This window comes from Jaculus jaculus, chromosome 3 (assembly GCF_020740685.1).
Source record: "Jaculus jaculus isolate mJacJac1 chromosome 3, mJacJac1.mat.Y.cur, whole genome shotgun sequence".
Taxonomy (NCBI): Eukaryota; Metazoa; Chordata; class Mammalia; order Rodentia; family Dipodidae; genus Jaculus; species Jaculus jaculus.
In genome coordinates, this window is record NC_059104.1 from 67,856,718 (window position 1) to 67,866,890 (window position 10,173).

General features: G+C 41.4%; 1 pseudogene; it reads right to left on the minus strand.

Annotated features, from left to right (window-relative positions):
* Positions 1 to 4,679: 4,679 nt before the first annotated feature.
* Positions 4,680 to 5,345, minus strand: LOC101606021 (annotated as a pseudogene).
* Between the last annotated feature and the right edge of the window lie 4,828 nt (positions 5,346 to 10,173).

Below are 10,173 nucleotides of genomic sequence, written 5' to 3' on the forward strand. Positions count from 1 at the left end.
GACTTTGAAAGGAGGTTGATAAGGTTGGAAAATCCCTCTGTTTTGTCTCTGCTGCTGCCACCACTTGGTGCACCTGAGCTGCAAGCACCTCAGTTGGATTCTGGCAATTTTCCTACTTTAGGTGGATCTTACTCTCTCCTGGTTCTCCGCTGTGTCTAAGAATAACCTATACTCCTTTACTTTTGAGAAGAAGAGTGTATATATTTTTTATTAGTTTTCTATTCAGCCAATACAGGCAGTTTGGTACCATTATTAGGCTCATCCGTGACCTACCCCCTCCTCTTTGGCCCCTCCTTGTTGAGGTATATGGGTCATGCATTGTGGAGTTAGCCCACAGTTATTGGTACGATAAATGTCTCTGCATATCCTGAGCCAGGTTGGGTTCATTTTTGGTCTGCTTCAGTGATGAGGTGTTGGGGGCCTCTGGGGCTCTGGCTCGCTGATTTGGTAGGGGTTGATTTTTCTGTGTTGGTCTCCTTCCCCCTTGTGCTAGTATCCGGTTCATCAGGAAAACAGCAACCTTGCTTGTTTTGCCAATTTTCCTTAGTTTCAGCAAGGGCCCTTTTGAGGTATGATGGGGTGGCTCTCTCCTTAGGATCTGCATCTATCTGAGAAAGAGAAGCAGATTCTCCAATGAAGAGTAAGTTAGCCCCAGGACAAATGAAATAACCCTTACTGTTTTTATAGAGAGTTTAATAAGTGTAGGCTCTTGTACCCCGTGATTGATGGTAGTTTGATATTGGAGAGAGGGCTTATGTTTGGATATGATTCTGACTTGTTTCCTAGCTCCTGCTGTTGGTCCTGTACCACTGAGGGGATCAGTTAGCCAAATCAAGAACAGCTGGTTTCCCACCATGGCTGTGTGACACTATTGCATTTGTGTGGGCATTACAACCAGTTATTTGTTGCTAGGTAGGTTAGACCATGAGTTTCTTGGACATATATTGGTCATTTCCCCCAGTCGCCCATGTAGCACCTTCTGGCACTAGATACACTGACTGTCTTGGGCCTTTTATGTTTATTTACCAACAGCATGAAATTTCTTTCTGCCACAGAATGTAACACTTTGAGGGGTTACTGCTGTGTCTCAACTGGAAGGGTCAGGATTCAAAAAAAAATTATTGTCACATGTAGGCTTTGGAAACTTATATGTACCAAGAAATCTTAAAATTCATATAAAAATTTTAGATGAAAGTACCAAAGTCTTAGAGTCAAAAATCTCCTGAGCAAAAAGAATACTACCTGTGGTATCACCATACCTGATGTCAAGATGTACTACAAACCCATAGTGATGATAAAAGCATGGTACTGGTAGAAAGAAAAAAAAAAAAAAAACAGACACATATATCAATGAAATAGAATAAAAGATCTAGGAATAAGTTTTAGCAACTACTACTACCTTATGTTTAACAAAGAGTTCAAAAAGATACACTAAAAATGCATTTTCAACAAAAAGTGCTGGAGAAATTGAATAATCATATGTGAAAGAATGAGAATAGACCCTCTTCCTCTTCTTTCACCCTGCACCTGAATCTACTCTAAATGGATCCATTTCCTCAATTTAAAACCTGAAAATCTAAAGTGATGAGATGTAAAGTAGGGATAACACTCTAAGATATAAGCATAGGGAAAGACTTTCTGAATAAGGCTGCTGTAGTCCAGAGAATTAAAAAAGCCATCAACTACTGGAATCTGCTGAAACTAAAAAGCTATTGTGCAGATAACCAAACTATCAACAGAGTTGATAGAAAACCTACAAAATGGAAATATTTGCCAGATATGCATCTGTGGGAGTTTGAATAGATGGCCCCCAATATATTCACTTTTTTATTTGTTTGTAGTTTGCATCAGCAGCCACCTGGCTGGAGGCAGTGTCACTGGGTGGATCTTAGGGTGTGGTGGTGGGTTTCAGATTTCAATCTAAAGATATGCAAAGTGTGCCTAGCTGAAGTTCCTGAAGTGTGCTGTGGCTTTTGACTTTTAGGATTGTACTTCTCTCTCTCTCTCTGTTTGGCCCTGTGAAGGCAGGCCAGTTTCTTTGGTCATTAGGGAATTTCCCCTAGATCTGTAAGCTTCAATAAATATCCCTTCCTCCATAATTGTGTCTGGTCTGGAAGTTCATCTCAATGAACCTGAAGCTCTCTGCTATAGCATCCAACAGTGGTTTAATATCTAAAATATACAAAGAACTTAAATACTAAGCAATAAGAAAATCAATCAACCATAAAAAAAAAAAGAAAGAAAGAAAGAAAGAAAGAAAAAGCCAGGCATGGTGGCACACACCTTTAATCCCAGCACTTAGGAGGCAGAGGTAGGAGGCAAAGGTAGGAGGATCGCCGTGAGTTCGCGGCCTGAGACTACATAGTGAATTCCAGGTCAGCCTGAGCCAGAGTGAAACCCTACCTCAAAAACCAAATAAATAAATAAATAAATAAAAATAAAAAGACAGGGAACTGAACAGAGTTCTCAATGGAAGAAAATGCCCAATAAGCATCTAAAAATATGTTCAACATCTTTTCCTGGTAAAAATGCAAATTAAAACAAATTTGGGATTTAGTTCACTCTAGTCGTAATGGCTATCATCAAAATATCAAATGACAAGTAGTGCTGGTGAATGTGTTAGGAAAGATGAACTCTTATCCACTGTTGTTGGGAGTATAAACATGCATATCCACTATGGAAATCAGTATGAAGACTCTTCAAAATCTAAAAATAAGCCAGATGTGGTGGCTTATTCTTTTCCTAATACTTGGGAGGCACAGGTAGGAGGATCACCATGAGTTTGAGGCCAGCCTGGGACTACATAGTAACTTAAAGATAATCCTGGGCTGTAATGAGACTCTACCTCAAAAAAAAAAAAAATCTAAATATAGATCTCCTATTTGATCCAGTTATACCATTCTTGAGCATGTACTCTAAAAACTTTATTCTTTTTTACTATAGAGACACTTGCTCAGCCATGTTTATTGCTGCTCTATTCACAATGTCTAGGAAATGGAATCAGCCCCAATGCCCATAAACTGACAGTACATATACACAGTGGAATTCTCAAATATAAGAAAAAATGAAATGAAATAATTAAATTTGCAGAAAAATGGATGTACTTAGATAAAAATCATACTAAGTGATGTCATACAGGCTCAGAAAGACAGACACTGAATGTTCTCTCTCACATGTAGTTTCTAACATGGAACAGCTTGGTTTCATAGTAATTGTAGTTAGCATCAGTAGTACTAGCAAGGAAGCAAAAATGAGACTTGGGGAGAGGAGAAGCTAGTATGAATGAAGAGGATATCATGCAGGCAAGTAGAGGCACCAATTACAGGGGGTGGTCATGGGGTGTTGAAGGGGACTGAAGGAAGCAAGGGTGAGATGAAGAAATTGACAAAAGGGCTGGAGAGATGGCTTAGCAGTTAAAGTGCTTGCCTGCAAAGCCAAAGGACCCAGATTCAATTTCCAGGGACCCATGTAAGCCAGCTGCACAAGGGGATGCAAGCGTCTGGAGTTCATTTGCAATGGCTGGAGGCCCTGGTGCACCCATTCTCTCTTTCTTTCTCTCTCTCTCTCCATATTTCTCTCTCTCAAATAAATAAAAATAAAATTAAAAGAAAAGAAAAAGGAAGAAATTGACAAAAACAACACTAGCATGAGTCAGTACCATAGATATCTTCCTCTTGGCTAGCTAATTAAGAAATACAGCACTTGCCAGGTGGGGTGGCACACCTTTAATCCCAACACTTGGGAGGCCTAGGTAGGAGGATAGCTATGAGTTTGAGGCCAGCCTGAGACTACATAATGAATTCCAGGTCACCCTGGGCTAGAGCGAGACCCTATCTCGAAAAAACAAAAAACTAATAAATAAATGAATAAAACTCTTAATAAGAGAGGAGGATATTTGGGGGTATAAATACCATGTAAGGGGAATAGAAAGCTCTATCATAAAGCCATAGGCTGTTGCTGGTAAATGCCAGTTCCCCAATTAATGAAGTTACTCTCTTCACCCACCCAAGTGAATTATTGGTTATGGAGGCTCATAAGGCCCCAAAGCACTTGAGGCCATTGCAACAGCACTTATTTACCCACAATATCTAAATGGTAAGAACTTATTGCCAAAAACACCACACATTGCAGATTGTTCTGGAACTGAGATACAAGCCAGCTTCATGCTTGCTAGCTCTCATAGTGCTGGAAAGTGCTTTGGGAGTTGCTGGAGGAGAATGATTACCAACAGCATGAACAAGCAGTGGGTTCTGCCTGCTTCAAGATCAACTAGCCAGTCAAGATGCACACAAATGTACAACAGTGGCACACAGGCTATTGCAGTAAGCAACTGCTCTCTGTTTGGACATTAGACCCACACAGTGGAAGGAGATTCATACCTGTTACTGAGAACCAAGTCAGAGCTTAGAAAGTCATGGACCCTAAAGGGAGGATCCCACTGTTCCTTGGACAAAAGGAGAGAGTATGCCCATCAAAATGTCTTTTAAATGTCTGTGTTTATTCCCTTTAATTCATGCTACTCTCATTGTTGCTTAAAAAATCTGATTTTTTAAATTATTTTTTTCCAAAGTTTAAGGCACATAAAGTTTAATCAGTCAAGTTAATGAAAATATCAAAAAATATCAGAAATTTAACTTTTGTTGAAATAATACAGTATTTAGTGTTTCCATATTGACAAGCTATTCTGCAGAAAGCACAATGGCATTAAATCCTAATTCGTCCATAAATTTCTTGCAAACTTCTATGGCAGCCTCTAATAAAGTTTCATCACTAGTTTTCCCATGGTTAATGGGAAACGGTTTCCATCCAACTAATTCATAGAGATGCCCATCTACATGAACTAATGCAATAAAATGAAGGTCTACTTTTTCATCTATACTTGGTGCTTCAGTCTGACCTTCATGGACACTGGTCCCATGAGTAACTCGAATAGCGTATGTCTCCAGGTATCTGGCTCCTTCAGGGCTCATTGACACAGACTCCTCCAGGAACTTTTTCAAGGTGGATCCAGATTCAAAATGCATCTTGTCTTGGTTATTGGGGATGGCGTAGATCAGCCCAATCGTCCCACAGGCATTGCTGATTGTTTGCTTCATGAAATATACTGATGATGTAACATCTTGGCCCTGAAATTTTATTTTTTCTTCCTCTTCTGTTCTGTTTCTGTAATAGGGAAGAGAAGTAACACTGCACACACTGACCTTGGTACCATGCTAAGAAGTTCAGGATCCATTCCATATAGATCAACAAACTGCCAGTTAGGATGCAGACACAATTGTTTGAGAAACGGGTTGGTGACCTTGGGGTTGGCCTCCAGCGGCCGGCAGCCAGCGCTGACCCTCCATGGCCACTGCGCCCGCCCTGTTCCAGTCCTGACAGCCGCTGCCACAGCCGCCACCGCCAAAAATCTGCTTTTTAAATATGGCTGTGAATATCAGGGAGACCTAAGTCCCCTCAGTATGACAAGAAAAGAAATCCAACATCCTAGCATGAGACTAGTCATCTGTATCACACCAGCCCAGGAAACATTACACAGGAAGTGGCAGATCACTGCTCTTTTTGCAGGTGGCAGTGCAAAGATATGGGACTCAAGATATCATATGCCAGGAAGAAGTTTGTGTAAAGGCCTACTCAGTGATTCATATGTAAAAATTGAGCCCTGAATAAATGTAGTGTGGCATTGCCTTATATACAGTCTGGTCTCTTTGTGTCCCATATACAGTAATACACATTTTTAATTGGTTACCTTGAAGTTTCTAAGCAGTTTGCTACCCTAAAAGGAAGAATTTACCATAATTGCTTGCAGGACTGAGGGGAGATAGGGAGGAAGTGGGTTATAGAGGAGACATGCTGTAATGTCATTATGAAATGGTTTTAGTCAGATATCCCTCATACGTGTTCTGAATGCTTTGTTCCTAGCTGGTGGCAATTTGGAAAATGGGGCCTTATTGGAGGGGGGGTGTTGTTGGGGGGACAGGTTTAAGGATATTATAGCCAGCTTCCTCCTTGCCAGAGTTTAACACACTCTTCTGCTGCTATTTTCCACCTTCTGTAGCAGAAGATAAGATGGCCACCCTCTGCTCATGCCATGATTTCACAGGCCATCATAAAATTTTCCTTGAGATTAAGTCAAAATAAATCCTTACCCCCACCCCATCAGCTGCTTTTGGGTGGTTGCTTTGTCCTAGCAATGAGAAACCAATTACAACAATCATGTAGACTCAAGTAATATACTGTTTTTGGCTACTGGGCATGTCTTGGGCTATTAGGTCACCTCATGGACACAGGTAGCTGTTTTCTTTTTATTCTGAGAGGGGTTGTGGTGGTTTGGTTCAGGTGTCCCCCATAAACTTAGGTGTTGTGAAGGCTAGGTTCACAGCTGATGGAAATTTGGTAATTAAAGCCTCCTGGAGGTGCTGTATTGCTAGGGGTGGGTTTATGGGTGTTATAGCCAGTTTTGCCATGCCAGTGTTTGGCACACCCTCCTGTTACCATTGTACACCTTACATGGTCCAAGGGGTGATGTCCACCCTCTGCTTATGTCATCATTTTCCCTTACAATGTGGGGTATCTCCTTGAGTCTGTAAGCCAAAATAAACCTTTCTTTAAAAAAAAAAAAAAAAAAAAAAAACTTGCTCTTGGTAGGGTGGTTTCTGCCAGCAATGCAAACCTGACTGCAACATTAACGTTGGTACCGAGGAGTGATGTCATTTGCTGCCAGACTCCTGACTGTGTGGCTTTGGCCTTTTGGAGCTAATTTTCAAGAAGAATGTTGAAACCTTGGCCTAAGAGACACGTTGCAGTTCTTTAAGTACAGCTTGATGGATTTTTCTTGGAAGAGTTGCAAGATCTGAAGGCAGTAAGAACTATGGACTGTGAGATTTGGTTTATTAGGGTGAAAAGGAGCATTGTCTGGACTGGTACAAAAGCAGTTTGTGTGAGAGGCTTGATGTTATGGCTGAGTCCTGAGAAGTTGTTCAGAGTTGCACTGTGTACAGACTGGTGTGGGCAGAGGGATATGGCACAGACAAGAAAACTTCGGGCTGAAACTTCTGCCCCCTTCAGCTGCAATTATGTGAGGATGAACCATGGGTTTCAGTGGAGACCCAGTGGAGATGCCAGGACCATGAGATGGTTGCCAAGCAGAGCTGCTCTCCCTGGATGAAGTTTTACAGGACTGTGAGTAAGAATAGCTGGAGGGTCAGAATTGGAACTCCAGAGATTTGTTGCTGGTTAGAATGATCAGATTTGGAGATTTGTCAGTGGCTAGAGTTGTTGTACTTAGAGCTACAGAGTTTGATGTTTGTCCTGGTTGTTTTAAATCTTATATTGGTTGAATATTTCTTTGCTATGCCCAGTGCCATCTTTTGCAGTGTGAATGTTTATTCTGTGCCGTTATGGGTTTTGGGGGATGTTTTGATATAATCTCTCAGTTAAAAGACTTTTGACTATGGGAATTTTTGAACATAATTACCATTGATAATAACTATGGGGACTTTTAGATATGGATGAATACATTGCATTTTAAATTGTGTACAGTTATCAGTTTATAAGGGGCAGGGGTGGAATGTGGTGCTTTGATTAGGTGTTCTGAATGCTAGGTTCTCAGCTGATGGAGATTTGGGAATTAAAGCAACCTGGAGGCATTGTATTGTTAGAGGCAGAATTATGGGTAGTATAGCCAGTTTCCCTATGCTGGTGGTTGGCACACTCTCTCCTGTATCTGTTGTCTACTTCATGTAGGCCAGGGGTTGATGTCTACCCTTTGCTCTGTCATCATTTTCTCTGCCATCCTGGAGCATCCTCTCAAGTCTGTAAGCTTTTTTTTTTTTTCCCCAAAAAAGCTGCTCTTGGTTGGGTGACTTCTGCCAGCAATGTGAACCCGACTACCACAGGGCTCTTACCACATTCTCAGTGCTAGCTTGAGAACCTCCTTCAGGGAAATGGCACTGGACACTGACGAAAATCTTAGGCTGTTGAGAGGTCAACACTAAAGGAGACTTATGCCATTCCCTCCAAGGCTAAGGAAACATTGTATAATAAAATGTAGAAAGATTGTATGAGCCACAGGGTGGGAAGGAGTATCCTGAGGAATCCCCACCAACACACACACTCAGTGAATACTGGAACTCCAATGAGGAGGGTCCTTAATTGGATGGGGTGGAGGGAAAGGGAACATCAGAGAACAACCTGGAGAGAATATGCTTGATATGCAGTATATTAAAAATAAATAAAATAAACCAGGCATGGTGGTGTATACCTTTAATTCCAGCACTTGGGAGGCAGAAGTAGGAAGATCACTGTGAGTTCCAGGCCATCCTGAGACTATAGAGTGAATCCCAGGTCAGCCTGAGCTAGAGTGAGAACCTACCTTGTGCCCTGGCCAGTGGGGAGTTGAACAAGGACTCGAGAAGAAGCTAACCTGGGTGGGAAAAGGCAAACAGACACAAGAAGGAAACCATGCTAGGTGTTTGTCAAGGCCTCGAGATTTTATTTTTTCCACGTAGGTTTGTATAGGGTTATAGGGAGAAGGGGACGTGGTCAGGGCAAGGAGTTGTAGGGGGAAGGGGACGTGGTTATGGCAAAGATCACAGAGTTACTGGTTAAACCGCAATGCCTTTGTTTCTTCATCAGCTACCAGCAGGATGGGGGAGTGTTCAGACAGGTGTATGATCCCATTGTTTCTGGTAGTTGAATATTAGGTGAGGAAGTAGAAACTTAACTTGCTATATGGAAGTTTCTGTTAACATGGCCAAGGTTTGGTTCATAGCTCACAACAATCTTGAAAAGCCAAAATAAATAAATAAATAAAACAGAGCTGGCCATGGTGGTGCACACCGTTAGTCCCAGCACTCAGAAGGCAGAGGTAAGAGGGTTGCTGTGAATTCAAGGCCACCCTGAGATTACATAGTGAAATCCATGTCAGCCTGAGCTAAAGTGAGACCTTACCTCAAGAAACCAATAATAATAATAATAATAACTAAAACAAAATACTTATGTTTGTTATTGGAACAACTAAAATAATTACTGGGTAACCTATTGTGATAGTTAAAATGTTGTCAACTTGATCTGTTTAGTAATCCACAGAAATCCCTTTTGGGTGGGTCTATGAGGTTGTTTCTAGGAAGGATTAACTGAAGGAGGAAGTCCTTCTCCCATAGTGTACCATTCCCCAGTATGAGCGGCCCTTCTCAGAGGGGGACTTTATATAAGGAAGCTCTGGGTGAAAAGAGTTCCTTCCTTCCACTTGGCTGCTTGCTGCCTTCCAGCATGAACTGAAGACCACCACAGATGGAAAACCAGTGTCAACTGAAGGTCTGTGTGGACTGGATCCCAGTGGGTCCTCAGGAAGCCTCCGGTCCTTCTGTGCTTTGTTGGAACTGCTGAAGCATCTGGCTACATGGACTGAGCAGCTACTAGGTTCCTTGATTCTCAGGCCTGCAACTGCTATTGGATTACCATAAGCTAATCCAATAAATTCCCTTTTAAAAATAATAAATTCTAGCAGTTCTGTTCCTCTAGAGAACCCTGACTAATACACATATATGCTTTCAAAATGGCACATATTCGAGGAGAATTGAAAGCATAAACAAGTCAGTCATTGGACTTTAGAAATTGAAGAGTTCAGAGGAACACTCTTCTTTCAGAGGGAAAATTGTGGTGAAGCTCTACCATGGAGAAGATCACATGTCTTGCGAATGTATTTATTTACTTAATGTATAATTTTTTTATTGACAATGTCTATACTTACAAACAATAGACCATGACAATTCCCTCTGTTTCCCCACTTTCACCTTCACAACTTCACACTTCATCATATCCCCTCCGTATCTTTGGTAGTCTCTCTTTTATTTTGATGTCATCATCTTTTTATCCTCTTATAATGTCTTGTGAACGTCTTGAAAGGCACTGCAAGGTCGTGGATATCAAGGCCAATTTCTGTCTGGATAGTTGCACTGTAAGGAATGGTACCTTTCCTTTGGCTCTTACAGTCTTTCTGCCACCTCTTCTGCAATGGACCCTGAGCCTTGGAGGGTGTGATACAGATGTTTCAGTGGTACACACTCCTCCATTCCTTCTTCTCAGCACTATGTTGCCTTTTGGATCATCCCAATGGTCATTACCATCTGAAAAGAGAAGCTTCTCTAGTCAGAAGTGAGAGTAACAATATAT